The 15,269-nt window shown below is 43.8% G+C and overlaps 1 long non-coding RNA gene across 3 annotated transcripts in view; it reads right to left on the reverse strand.

The window, feature by feature from the left end:
- Positions 1-15,269, reverse strand: part of LOC134297109 (uncharacterized) — a 75,890-nt gene that overhangs the window by 40,031 nt on the left and 20,590 nt on the right. For 2 of the 3 annotated variants that reach the window (XR_010003854.1, XR_010003853.1), the window contains one exon: positions 9,783-11,870. This is a non-coding gene — a long non-coding RNA (uncharacterized LOC134297109). Of the gene's footprint in view, positions 1-9,782; positions 11,871-15,269 lie in introns of those variants that run through there. The other variant, XR_010003855.1, reaches the window with a different exon arrangement.

Raw genomic sequence — 15,269 nt, forward strand, 5'->3', positions numbered from 1 at the left:
CGGGCGTTTCCTCATCACTTTCCTCGTCAGAGCTGGAACACCTCTGACTACGCCCAACAGCATCTCCAGCTGTGGATCCCGTCCCATCCCTCCAGCTAAGCCATGGGTCTAATCCTGAAGGTCCCCATTCATCTTCTGTCCCATCATGGCCAGTGGCACCCAATTCCTCCCTTACCCGAGTCCAATCCATCTCATCCTCCTCTGAGCTAACCAGCCCCTCCTCCATTCTTTCCGTAAACCCTTCGAAAGACTCTTCGTCAGATGGTGCTGCAAATATGTCTCGTAGTCTTTTTCTCTCTCGCTCCTCGAGAGTATCTGACTCTCGAGGAGTCTTACGCCCACGTTTGTCAGAAACAGAGCCATGAGGCTCAATCATAACACTATCCCCTCTCACAAAGGCCTCCTCCCCCGATGGCGGAGAAGTGGCAGTGATACCCTCCGCTATAGCACCACGACGACTAGAGGTATCAAGTTTCAACAGCGAACGATGAAAGACTGGATGGACCTTTAAACTAGACGGTAAACGCAAACGAAACGCAACAGAAGAAATCTTTTTAACGATAGGAAAGGGACCCAAATACCGAGGCGCAAACTTTCCCCCAGCCTGTTTAATATGTTTGGAAGATAACCACACCAAATCCCCTTCTTCCAACTCCTCCCCTGCCTGCCTGTGGCGGTCAGCCTGAGTCTTCTGCGTTGCCTTAGCTTCCAGCAGTAAGCGACGGGCAACATCATGCAATGCAGCCATTTCCGTAGAGCGATACACAGGGTCCGAAGAGACCACATTGGTCGACGGCGCCACACCTCCCCGTGGGTGAAAGCCATAAGTTAGCTCAAACGGCGTATGCTGACTAGACGTGTGCACCGCATTGTTGTAAGCAAACTCCGCCACCGGTAGCCACTTCACCCAAGCCGTGGGTTGATCTAAACAAAAACAACGCAGATACTGCTCTAAGAGCCCATTAACCCGTTCCGACTGTCCATCCGTTTGCGGATGGAAGGCGGACGACACGTTTAACTTAGTCCCCAAGCACTCATGGAAATGTTTCCAAAAGCGTGACACAAATTGCGGAGCCCTATCTGAAATAATCACCTCGGGTGCTCCGTGCAAACGATAGATGTGCTTAGTAAATAGTAAGGCCAACGTAGGGGCCGCCGGAATGGTTGAACAAGGAATAAAATGAGCCAGTTTACTAAATAAATCCACCACCACCCAAATACAAGTATAACCCCCAGACTTAGGCAAATCTGAAATAAAATCCATGGAAATGATTTGCCATGGCCTCTCCGGAACAGGTAGAGACGACAACAACCCTCTAGGGCGCCCAACAGGCGTCTTACTCTGCTGGCAAACGGCGCAGCTGTCACAAAAGCGCAGAATGTCTTGCCGCATCTTTGGCCACCAGTAGCTCCTGGTGATAAGCTGTACGGTCTTGAACCTGCCAAAGTGCCCAGCCATGGGCTCGTCATGGTGGGCTCTAATCACCTCCAACCTGAGGGCCCCCACTGGTACGTAAACCTGCCCCCTACGCACCAATACCCCGTCTTGATCTTGGAGATGCGGCAGTATGGTACGGTTACCTGCTGAGAGCAGCATCAGTTGCTCCTGTGTCCACACATCATCTTTCTGAGCCTCAAGGATCTGGTCATGTAACCCGAGCTCATTATCTACAACACACAGCGAGGCAGTAGGCAAGATGGTCTGACATACTACCTGCTCATTGGTCTTAAATTCTGGCTTGCGGGATAAAGCATCGGCCCGCAAGTTTGCCTTCCCCTCCACGAACTGCACCTTGAAATTAAACCTGGAGAAAAACAAAGCCCAGCGGATTTGACGCTGGTTTAACTTCTTTGCTGTTTGCAAGTGCTCTAAGTTCTTATGATCAGACCTGACCACGATCTGGTGCCGTGCCCCTTCAAGCCAGTGCCGCCACACCTCAAACGCCACCTTAATCGCCAACAACTCCTTCTCCCATATGGTATAGTTCTGCTCGAAGGGTGTTAGTTGCCGCGAGTAAAATCCACAGGGACGCAAGGTCCCTGAGGAATTCTTCTGAGACAATACAGCCCCCAACGCGTAGCTAGAAGCGTCCGCTTCTACCACGAACGGTTTGTCAACATCAGGATGGGTTAGTATGTTGTCCGATTGAAAACTAGACTTAAGTTGTAGAAACGCCTCGTGAGCTTCCCGCCCCCACACAAATGGCTGTTTCTTGCGCAGAAGCTGCGTCAAAGGTACCGTGAGCTTTGCAAAATTCGGAATAAACTCCCGGTAGTAATTAGCGAAACCTAAGAACCTTTGTACATCCTTCTTAGTCCTCAGCTCCTGCCATGAGTTGACGGCGTCAACCTTATGTGGGTCCATTTTAAGTTCCCTACCTGACACTACATGACCTAGGAACTCCACTTCAGGCACATGAAAGACGCACTTGGAAGCCTTGGCGAAAAGCCCATTAGCCCGCAGTCGGTGCAGAACCTGCTTGACATGTTGACGATGTTCTTTCTCGTCCTTAGAAAAAATCAAGATATCATCCAAATAAATCACTAAAAATTGGTCAATTAGGTCCCTGAACACATCGTTCATGAACCTCTGGAAGACCGCAGGAGCATTACAAAGCCCAAAAGGCATGACTCGGAACTCGTGGCATCCGAAACACGTGTTAAATGCCGTCTTCCATTCATCCCCTTCCCGTATACGGATTAAGTTATAGGCCCCCCGCAGGTCAAGCTTGGTAAAGACCTTAGCCCCTTGCACCCTTGATAACAGTTCCGAGATTAAAGGGAGCGGGTACCTATCCCGAATGGTGTATTTGTTTAGGATCCGATAGTCGCAGACCAGCCTAAGTTCCCCAGTCTTTTTGGCTACAAAGAATACTGGTGCCGCAGTTGGAGAACTAGAGGGGCGAATAAACCCCTTGGCTAAATTTTCATCTAAAAACTCCCGCAAAGCTTGCCTTTCCGGTACAGTCAAGGCATACAGCCTCCCTGCTGGCAGTTTCGCACCTTCTGCCAACTTGATGGCGCAATCATATGGCCTGTGCGGTGGTAATTTGTCCGCTTCTCTTTTACAAAATACATCAGAGAACTCCCCATACTCAGCAGGCACTCCCTCCATATCAGAATGAGTAACATTTAAAGTGCAACAATCCTGCCTCTTTAAGATCACTTTACGTGTTGCCCAATCTACTTGTGGGTTTACTACAGCTAGCCAATCCATCCCCAGGATCACATCATATCTAGGCAAGCTCGTAATATCCCACACAAACGTTCCCGTTACTCCCTGCACCTCCCACGTTACTGCTGAGGTTTCCTGGTTAACCACCCCAGTCTCCAGCAGTCTCCCATCTGCTCCTTCCACCCACACGTCGCATGCCTTGCGCACTCTAGGAATGCCATGCTTCTTAGCAAACTCCATATCTATATAGGAGACCGTGGCTCCTGAGTCCAGCAGTGCCAAAGTAGAAACAAGTTCCTTTCCCCCAACAGATAATGTAATGGGTACGAAAACATGCTTCCTCCCCTCAGTTGACTGCTTGAGGAGCCCTAGTGCGTTGGACTCACGTCGCACTAGGGCTGGCCTTTTCCCGAAAGCTGGGAAGGTTTCACATTACAATTTTTGGCAAAATGCCCAGCATTCCCACAGTACAAACACAAGCCCAGCTGCCTCCTACGGCTCTTTTCCTCTGTAGACAGCTTTTTAAAGACCCCAAGCTCCATGGGCTCTTCCCCCATCACCACAGGTGCCCTGGTTACATGCATGGGTGGCGCACACATTGCTTTTGAATGTTTACGAGCCTCGAACCTTGCGTCTAAACGCAGCACCTTAGCTACTAAGGCGTCCCAGCTTCCAGCCGGCTCCAAGCGTGCTAATTCATCCTGGAGCATATCACTTAACCCGGCAGTAAATAAAAGCATGAATGCATTTTCCCCCCAATCCAGCTGGTGGCGATACAGGTTAAACTTATTTAAGTAATCCAAAACAGTCCCCTTTCCCTGTTTCAACCGATACAGAGCCCACCCAGCGTTCTCCGTGCGGAGAGGATCCCCAAAAGTATCAGTTAACAACCTTTTGAAATTATTCAAATTGTCCTTGACTGGGTCATTCCCCAAAATTAAATTAGTGGCCCATTGTCCTGCGGGACCGGTCAACAAACTCAAAATAAAGGCCACCTTGCTAGTGTCTGTAGGATAAGCATGAGCACTGAGCTGAGAAAAATAAAGCTCCACTTGTGCCAAAAAGATTGGCAACTTGCACCTGGTTCCGTCAAAGCGTTCAGGAGTCAAAACATGTCCTTTCACGGCATGAGCTGTTTGGCTAACGGTAAAAGCCGTTTGCAATTGGTCTAATTTGACCCTTAACTCATCCATCGTCTTCCTGACGGGTTTATTGCTGCAATAAACCTTTTATGGGCGTCGGGCAATCTGTCAAGGACAGAACGCCACAAGATTCAAAGTAACAGAGTTTATTAGATTACAGAACTCAAAAATGCCCGTAAAACACAAGGGCCAGGCAATTTTTGCCTTTAGGAGCAAAAAGGGGCAAAAGTAAATGTTCAAAAGATAAACCGGATTAAACCGGAGTTTAATCCGGGTAAAAACAAACTGCTTTCTTCAGCCTGGGTATAAACAAAACGAAAGCCAAGGAACAAAAGATACAAAGAATGCAACTAATTGGCAGCAGATTCCTCTCTGCTGTCAACACTGTTTTTAGAGTAACTTGCGTCGCTCCCACACACACAGCAGACAGGATTCCAACACGAACAAATCAGCCAGGGGTTTTAGCAGTAGAGTAGACCAGTTCCGTTCCGTAGATCAAAGCCAGAAGCAGACGTTTGTAGTTTTTCCAAGTCCAAGAAGGGGGGAAGACAAGCCGTGGTCAGTTCAGTCCGAGTTCTCAAAGCAGGAGATGGCGTCCGTCAAGAAGACGACGGAAGGTCAAGCTAATAAGAGTAAGCACAGGTTTGCACAAACAAATGCCCACACAATCCCTCCCGCCGTCTGACCCTGGATTCCAATCAACTTACGTCTCAGCACAGGAAAGCACACAAGTCTTCAGGGAAGCGTCCCACACACACACACGAATCCCAAGCGTTTGCCCAGATTACCTTGCCCGACGCAATTTGCAATTGCTCCCAAGCCCCATTTTATGCCAGTTACAAATCCTCATCACTGTCAGCTGTCCTCCTTAACCCGGGCGTTTCCTCATCACTTTCCTCGTCAGAGCTGGAACACCTCTGACTACGCCCAACAGCATCTCCAGCTGTGGATCCCGTCCCATCCCTCCAGCTAAGCCATGGGTCTAATCCTGAAGGTCCCCATTCATCTTCTGTCCCATCATGGCCAGTGGCACCCAATTCCTCCCTTACCCGAGTCCAATCCATCTCATCCTCCTCTGAGCTAACCAGCCCCTCCTCCATTCTTTCCGTAAACCCTTCGAAAGACTCTTCGTCAGATGGTGCTGCAAATATGTCTCGTAGTCTTTTTCTCTCTCGCTCCTCGAGAGTATCTGACTCTCGAGGAGTCTTACGCCCACGTTTGTCAGAAACAGAGCCATGAGGCTCAATCATAACACTATATGTGTGGGTGACTGAATCCATTCCAGATTTTAACCTACACTTTATAAGAGCTGTCTAAGCAAAACAAAAAACAAAAAAACAAAAAAACGTTTGTAGCACTTTGGATAACTTATTCAAGCTTCAGACTAAAACTCAGAACACCATCTCACTAGCAGAACTCCATGGCTGCCACACAAATTTCATTTTCCTTGAAAGCAAAAGCGAACGTTTATTATCCTCCTGGATTCAAGCAAATAAACAGACTTTTGCCTGTGATAGTAATTACGGTCTCAAAGAAGTCAGTTGGGGAATTGATTATAATTCCACCAAATCCTTCAGATCATAATAACAGCTGAAAGAGATCTTTAATTAAACTGCCTCTTAGCCCAATCTTCACGATCTCGGTTTTGTGTATGGGAGACTTCTAAATTCTTCTTTGCTGTTTTATTCTGAACAGTCTGACAGTTTGCTATATGGTACCCCACGTCAGCAAGTGAGCTACTTTCAAAACCACAGTAATGAAAGGCAGAACGTCTGCCAGTGGAAATAACTGACTCAAAAAAAGCTTCAGACGCTGCACATTTTATATAGCACCATACTCCAAAAACCACAAAACATAGTCACTTCTTTACAAAACTGGCATCTTCCTCCAAACAGGAAAAAATGGATAGAACTGGAAAGTGCAACTGAAACACCACTTTACTAACAAGCTGAAAATATCAAAAGAGGATCTGCTTTTCTTCCATTTCAGTGAAAGGTAAAGGACTACAGCTATCTGAGGTAACTGTCTGCTTATTAATGTTTAAAATAGCTACAGATTGGATCTAGGGATGGAAAAAAATTAGACTCATTTGCTTTCACAGTCATTCAAGAATTATTAGTCTCAAGGTTTTTACATCGAATTCAAGAAGAATGTTTTCCTCTTAGGTGAGTTCTTACTGAAAATAAACAGAACATAGTTCCCAGCCTTTTGCATTGGCCCAATTCAACCGAGAGAGCCATTTCCAATGTGGACAGTACCTGCTTGTCATGCCAATGTTTTAGATGAAATGCCTTTCGGAAAAAAAGATGGTAAGACTAATTCAGTGCCACAATTATGACTGAATGCGGGCATCAAAAAACAAATGTTTAATAATAAAACTCGCACTTAAGCAGCCCTTTCACAGCACACCGTTGTAGTGCTATGATCCCACTTTTAACTGCCATGGCAACATCCTATGGAGGTCCGAGATTGGTGGTTTTAAGGGGAGAGCCTTTTTGGATCCTCAGCCAGAGAGCTCTAGTAGACCCCCAACTACAAACACCAGGATTCTATAGGCTGTGGCCATGGCAATTAGAATGGAACATTGTGCTAAAATGTGCAATGTGAAAGGACCCTGCTTGTCTAGGTTTTTTTTTTCATGCCAGGAGCGACTTGAGAAACTGCAAGTCACTTCTGGTATGAGAGAATTGGCCATCTGCAAGGATGTTGCCTAACGACACCAGGATGTTTGATATTTTACCAACCTTTCCTATCAGCCCTCCTTACCCAAAGGGGTTGAGTGATTTCGAATTGGATGAAATGTGATAGGCCCGTTCCTGATTTAAATACAATTATTTTCAGCTAGGGATTCGTTTTCAGAATCCAGGCCCTTGTGCTTAGTGGACTTTTGCCCATTTCAAGTAACAAGACCATGTTAGGAACGCAGTTCGGCACATTTAGCAGGTCTCTTATAAACCTTGCTTGGACTCTGTCTAAGTTTATGTCCATTTTTTTTCCACCAAATGGCTGCATTGAAGAGTTTTGAAGCAATTTTGGCATTGTCTAGGTGAATATATCAGTTTTGCTTTCTCTCACATTCACATTTTTTAAAATCTCATTTTTTTCAATTTTACGAAGAAATTTGCATGTTTTGGAAAGTTCTTATCAAACATTGAATTATCAATTATCAAGCAAAAAAGTTCACCCACCCCAACCTAAATTAAGGTAGTTGTATTGGAATGAATGGGGGAAATTAATCTTGATTTTAAATCCCTGAGTGCGTTCAGGTGGGGCTTAATTGTGCAGTTGCTTTGCCTTGTCTGTGGAATTTAACACAGTCTTCAAAACTGTGTTTTCTTATCAGTTCCTCCACACGCACATCCTCACTGAAATAAATCCTTTGAGGAGGGAAAGGCTGGATAGCTGCACATGGTTTTGACAGGCAACTGTAGGTAACCTCTGCCTGGAACCATCCCCGCTGACTTCAGAGGAAACTAAGCTTGACTAATGTCTTTTATCTGTGGGATGAAAATGTGAGGAAGTTCAGCTGACATTTCAAAATCGCATGAGTTCCTAAAATGATTCTGAGGCTTCCCAGTGCTTTTGCTGTGTATATTTGGACATTGTCTTACAACTTTATCTGCCAGTTCACATACTACCAAGCTGAAAATATTCAGATGCTATGATAAAAAAAGAACTGGGCAGATAAGAAAACAGACCAGTATTGCTCACCTGTTTTAAACAAGTTTTCAGTGGCAGATTTTTGGTAAATTGATTTCCTTCCTCTCCAACTCTGTTTAAAACAAAGTCTGTTCAGTTTAGACTTCCTTCAAGGGCAACTTTCCTGTCTCTGCCTTTACTGGAAAATGAGGGATTTTCCACCGCACAGGAATGCTAATGGATTTCCTTTTCACCATTTTCAGTGCAGGATACTTCCATGATTGCTGTTAATTACAGCTCAAAGTGCGAGGAGATTGGATGTCTGTATAACGCAGCAGAGCAGTTCAGCAGAAGGCCATCGTGGTCTTTATTTTGAGGTTGGGAATGGTTTCTTACACACATAAATGTACATGACTTTACGATTGTATAACCTCTTTGAACTGCAAAACAGACATGGGAAAGTGCATGCTGCTCACATAAATAGTCTTATGAGCATGTATAAAAGCATATAAAGCACAGCTTGTCAACTGTTGGGCTCATTTCTTCTATTCCCCAGACTTTGACAGGATGTACCATCCCATTGTCACCTGGAAAAATAATCCCTATATTTGTAAATCATACATTGCAGTTTCAGGGATGTATACTTCCCTGTTTAAATACAACTCTCCTCTAACCAATTGTTCAAAACCTCACATCGTACCATGTTATATACAATTTATCTGGTCTAGAAAAGCCAATCTATGAACCAATCAATCCATGTAATTTGACTAAACAACTATTTGTGGAGTATTAATTTACAGCTAAAACTATGAATTTATTGATCTGAACATGAAATTGTTTGTAACATCGTCAGTCTGGTCATTTCATGAAGCAACATGACTTTCTTGGTTCAAGTGGCAGATTTTGGTAAAACTAGGACTCCTTTTTGAGCTACATTATGTCATCCACTACCTGTTCTCCTCCTGGCACTTCTGTTCAAAGCCAGTGTTGGTAACCTCTCCAAAGTGGACTATGCAAGCAGCTAACTGGGAGCTACATAGACTTCAAAAAACTTAATCTGGGTTCCTCTGTCACTATCATTTTATGTATGTAGAGTATTTGTATTCCACTTTCAGGGCCCCTGGTGGCACAGCGGGTTAAACTGCTGAGCTGCTGAACCTGCTGACCAAAAGGTTGGCAGTTCAAACCTGGTGAGCGGAGTAAGCTCCTGCTGTTAGCCCCAGCTTCTGCCAACGTAGCAGTTCGAAAACATGAAATTTGTGAGTAGATCAATAGGTACTGCTCGATGGGAAGGTATCAGTTATCCATGCAGTCAAACCAGCCATATGACCTTGGAGGCATCTACGGACAATGCCGGCTCTTCGGCTTAGAAGTGGAGATGAGCACCACCCTTCAGAGTTGGATGGACACAACTAAACTTAATGTCAGGGGGAAACCTTTACCTATCCCATTTTCTCTTTCTCAGTGAGACTTATATTTTTGCTTACTTGAATAAGCTCCATCTGTGAGTTCATAGCAGTTCAGCTGTACAATTAGACAGAGATGAGATAAAAAGCTGGAGTGGAAGCAAGGGGAGAAAATAGACTTCCCCATGAAGTATCCTACCTTGAGTAAGGGTGCATAGTGCCCAGACAAAAACCTATTGCTCCAGTTGCACCAGCGGTGATGAAAATGAATGAGAGAGAATAAGCAAAAGGTGGGGCATGGGAGCTGTTGCAGTTGGATGTTTATAATACTATTCAGCGGATTCACCATAGATGTGCAGCCACAGTCAAACGAGAGACAAATTCACCAGCATGTGTTGCTGCTTGCACATGAAGCTACACATTCCAGCTCTCATGCCTGTCACAAGAACAGTCTTCATTAATGTGTAACACTGTGCACACAGGCTGATAGAAGAGGAGAGTGAAATAATGATTCTTGATATCAGCATTGAAAGGTTACAACTTACATGTTTATGTTTTCCTCTCCTAAATGTTGGAGAATATGGCTTAGAAATCCAGACAAATTGCAGGCAATGACTAGCATTGCTACCTTTGACTTCTGGATTTAAGTAAACTGTCTATTTTGCCTTTGTTGGAAAGTGATCTAATCTGGAGGGCGCTGGTGTTTCTTGGCCAAATTTATTCAGAGGGGGGTTGCCTTTTTTCTTTTTCTGATGCTGTGAGAGTGTGACTTGCCTATGGTCACTCAATGGGTCTCCATGGCTGAGAAAGGATTAAACCCTGGTTTCCAGAGTCATACTCCAATGCTTTAACTGCTACGCCATGGTGCCTCTATGTGCACCCAATTAATCATGGGAACAAATTACATGGAGAGAAAGAGAGGAGGGGAACCACAATAGAAGGAACAAAGATTTTATATAAATGAACTCAGGAGAAACATTGGAATTCAGAAACACTTTATAGTCAATTATCACAAATAAAACAATACTAGCTAACATCATGATTATCCAAAACAACTAAGAAATAATGGCAAGAGCAAACTGTGTACATAGAAACCAAGTCACCCCCCAAAAAAGAACAAAACAGTACATAGAAATCTATACATTTCACAGAGTGTGCATCCAGAGTTTTAAAGAAGTGCTGCTATGTTAATCCAGTGTTTTGTTTCTCAAAACAAAAGTGTTGAGGTTCAAACATGCCAGTTAGGCCTTATGTTCTAAAATATTTGTGTGCAGGCATGGACTGATAGGAGTTTGAGCAAATGAAAATACAGTCACAAATATTCAAGGATTACTTTCTGATTATTGTTACTTTGGATGAACCCTTGGTATAGAAAACAAATTCACCAGGCAATTAGACAAGAGTAGAGAAAGAGAGCTGATGTTGTGGTTTGAGTGCAGGTTTATGGCTCTAGAGATCAGGATTCAATTCCCTGCTGAACCATTGAAACCAGTTAGGTGACCTTGAGCAAATCACACACTATGATCTGCAGAAAACACTGCAATACTTCAGGGTTGCTATAAATCAGAAATGACTTGGAAGGCACACAATTACAACAGGGAACAATTACCAAGGGCAGGAGGAATAAAATTCTCTTCCTGTTGCCTTTCATGGGCCAAATAAAGGCAGAGATGATGTTCATGTCCGCAGCTAAGTCTGTAGTGGAACATTTCTGTGCAGGGCTTTTTAGCTAGGACCCAACTTTTAACCCCCTCCCCCCCTTCTCCTTGTAGGAAAACACTGATAACATTTCCACAAGTAGCTTCATTCTTCTTTCCTTTCTTCCAAGACCTGAAGGAAAAATCCCTACTATCTCTCATAAATGATCCAAGATAACCAGAATTTCCTTTTGGCTACTTAGAAGAAGATAATTATTGGTATCTCAGTGGGATGAATGGGGAACCTTTAGCAACTGGATTAACCCAGGGGGGCATGTGTGAATTCTGTTGAATAAACAACCACGGTCCTGTTCTGCTATTTTCACATTACCCTGTTGATGATGTGTCCTCATGACCCCTCCCCTTCAATGCACACACATAATTGAGAAGGGGAACTAGTCCTTCATACAGCCCACAAGCCCCTTTTGAAGGTAACAATTTGGGCTAAGAATGGGAAGTGAGTCTGGAGAAGGATACTTGTGGGTTTCATCCAACTACCCATCGCTTTCCCCTTGCAGTCAGAGCATTGCTATGGTGTGGAAAATAGAAAGCTCAGTCGGGACTTCAGTAAACATGTGTCAATACTGCAGGTAATAGGAAAGTGATTACCTATATATCAAGGCTATCAATACATTGGTCTGTAACACTGAGAGTCATTTTTTAAAAAATGCTGTTGTTGTTAACTGCCTTCAGGTTGACTTAAACTTATGCCCACCTTATCAGTATGAGACCTCCAAGTCCCCCGTCACCAAACGCCCTGCTCAGCTCTTGCAGAACCAGAGCCCTGGCTTCCTTGACTGTGCTTCTCAACCTATAGAATATAATAGAATAGAATAAGTTTATTGTCATTGTACATTGTACAATGAAATTAAATGCTTTCCACAGCACACATCACAAAAACAACACACCCATCCCTCCGCACTCCAACCACCACCACACAGCTCCCATTGCCAGATCAATGTGAAACCATGGAGTTTAATATAGTTACAGCTCTAGGATAAAAGCAAAGCTCTTTCTCAGTTTGTTTGCCCTTGTCTTTGTCACCTTGAAGGTAATAATTCAAAAAAAAATGCTGGGTGAGATGGATCCTTAAGAATACTCTGAGCTTTCTTAAGGCTACAGGACTTACAAAGTTCTTCTAAAGAGGGGAGGGGAAAACCAATGACTCTCTGTGCAGAAGTGGTGACCCTTTGGAGCGTCTTCATATCTGACAATGTGCAGTTACCAAACCATGCACAGATGCAGGAGGTTAGGACACTCTCTATAGCACAGTGGTAGAAAGTCACTAGCAGTTTTTCATGCAGTTGTTGTATCCCTAAGAATCTCAGAAATTACAATATCTGTTGGGCTCTCTTAGCCAATGTTGCCATATGAGTGCCCCAGGTCAGATCCTCCTTAGCAGTGACACCCACCTGCTCCACTTGGTTTCCCTTTATGACCAAGGGCTGGATTTATTGGTCTATTTTTTCTGTAGTCCACTATGAACTCCTTGGTCTTATTGTCCCTGCACCACAAGAGCAGCCGATCCACCTCATCTAAACAGGCAGATAAGTCCCACCACTGTTGTGTCATCTGCGAATTTGGTAATGATATTGCTATGGTGGATGGAGATGCAATCATATATGTACAAAGTATAAAGCAGAAGAGAAGGCTGCAAGGAGACACGATGGCTTCCCAGTATTGAGAGTGAGGGCTGAAGAGGTATGATTACCTAATCTAACCCTCTGGGAACAACCAGACAAGAAGTCCATAATCCAGGAACAGATGAATATGGTAATCCCAAATACATAATTTTAGACACCAGTCTATGTGGGAGGATTGTGTTGAACGTGGAACTAAAGTCTGCAAAAAACATCCTGACATAGTTCCCTTGTGGTTCCAGGGGTCTATAATTGGGTCTACTTCTTTTTCTGCTGCTTTATGCTTTACCAAGCATTATTGTCTTTTCTACTGAGTCATGTGTTCTCAAGCCATGTCCAAAGTAAGGTGGTCTCAATGAAGTCACTTTGTCTTTTAGGGAAAGCCCAGGTCTCCTTTGCTCTAGATTGGTCTTAAAAGATTAGAGAGATGGGCCAAAACTAGCAAAATGAAGTTCAACAGGGACAAATGCAAGATACTCCACTCAGGCAGAAAAAAATGGAATGCAACTGGGGGACGCCTGGCTCGACAGCAGTACATGTGAAAAAAATATTGGAATGGACAACAAGTTAAATATGAGCCAACAACGTGATGCAGCAACTAAAAAAGCCAATGGGATTTTGACCTGCATAAATAGGAGTATAGTGTCTCAACCAGTGGTTCTCTACCTGTTGTCCCTCAGGTGTTTTTGCCTACAACTCCCAGAAATCCCAGCTGGTTTACCAGCTGTTAAGGTTTCTGGGAGTTGAAGGCCAAAACATCTGGGGACAACAGGTAGAGAACCACTGGTCTAGATCCAGGGAAGTCATACTACCCCTCTATTCTGCCTTGGTCAGACCACTCTTCGGCTTAGAAATGGAGATGAGCACCAACCCCCAGAGTCGGTCATGACTGGACTTAAGGTCAGGGGAAAACCTTTACCTTTATACATATATATATGTGTATATGTATATACATAAATACCTACACACACACACACACACACACACACATATACACAAAAGAAAAACAACAACAACAAATAGATAAAAAATAATAAAAAATTAAAATAAATAAATAAATATTGTTTAAAAATGGTAGTGACTTCCTTCCAATCCTTTGCGGTTTGGTTCTTTTCTAATTCTGCAAATTCTCCCTCAAATGGGGATATTGTTGTATTACTGTACCTCTCCCAGTAGTTATTTCTTCTAGTTTCCAATACTTTGCAAAGATGATCATGGCTGCTGAAGTCATATAAGTGAATAAAATATTCTCATTTTGCGACATAATAAGATCCTTATCTGTTAATCCTAATAAATAGTATTCTGGGTTTTTTTTAGGGAATTTCCTTTGAAATTTTGAATTTTTTCATGAATTTTAACCCAATAACTCGTGGCCTTACTACATGTCCACCACATATGGAAAAAGCTTCCATCTTGGTCATGACATTTCCAACAATTATTTGGAACATTTTTGTACATCCTAGATAGTTTTGTAGGGGTCATGTACCACCAATGAAACCTCTTCAGCCAGTTTTCCTTAAGATTGGTCAAATATGTATATTTTAGCTTTTTATTCCATATTAGTTCCCATTCATTTAGATTTATAGGTCTTTGTATGCTTTGAGCCCATTTAATCATGCATGCTTTTATACTTTCCTTCTCCGTAGCCCAGTCTAGCAATTTATTATAAATTTTTGTAATCAATTTCTTATCCATTTGGTGCTCATCTCCATTTCTAAGCCGTAGAGCCAGCGTTGTTTGTAGACACTTCCAAGGTCATGCGGCTGGCATGGCTGCATGGTCACCTGGACGACTGAGTCCAATTCTGGGCACCACAATTGAAGGGAGAGGTTGACAAGCTGGAATGTGTCCAGAGGAGGGCAACTAAAATGATCAAGGGTCTGGAGAACAAGCCCTATGAAGATCGGCTTAAAAAGCTGGGCATGTTTAGCCTGCAGAAGAGAAGGCTGCGAGGAGACACGATGGCCATGTATAAATATGTGAGGGAAATCATAGGGAGGAGGGAGCAAGCTTATTTTCTGCTGCCCTGGAGACTCAGTTGCGGAACAATGGGTTTAAACTACAGGAAAGGAGCTTCCACCTGAACATCAGGAAGAACTTCCTCATTGTGAGAGCTGTTCGGCAGTGGAACTCTCTGCCCCGGAGTGTGGTGGAGGCTCCTCCTTTGGAGGCCTTTAAGCAGAGGCTGGATGGCCATCTGTCAGGGGTGCTTTGAATGCAATTGTCCAACTTCTTAGTAGGGGGTTAGACTGGATGGCCAACAAGGTCTCTTCCAACTCTAGGATTCTATGGTCTGTGTCCTCAGTCCAGCATCGACCTCGGATTCAGTCAATCCCATACTTGAGTTGACTTTGTGTGTATGTTGTAAATTGTGCCTGGAAGAAATTAGTGTTGAAATAAGTAATAAGGGCATTCGTGGAAGCACTGTGTGTGGCATTAGAGTTTTATTGCCTTTTCAGCACCCCGAAATATATTAAGAAAAGCTACAGAATTGAAAAGAATGCCTCTCCCCTCCTCCTCCCCCAGTGTAGTTCCTTATGTGCCTTTAAAACCAACCTCCTTCCCGGCCA

This window comes from Anolis carolinensis, chromosome 2 (genome assembly GCF_035594765.1).
Source record: "Anolis carolinensis isolate JA03-04 chromosome 2, rAnoCar3.1.pri, whole genome shotgun sequence".
In the NCBI taxonomy this organism is placed as follows: domain Eukaryota; kingdom Metazoa; phylum Chordata; class Lepidosauria; order Squamata; family Dactyloidae; genus Anolis; species Anolis carolinensis.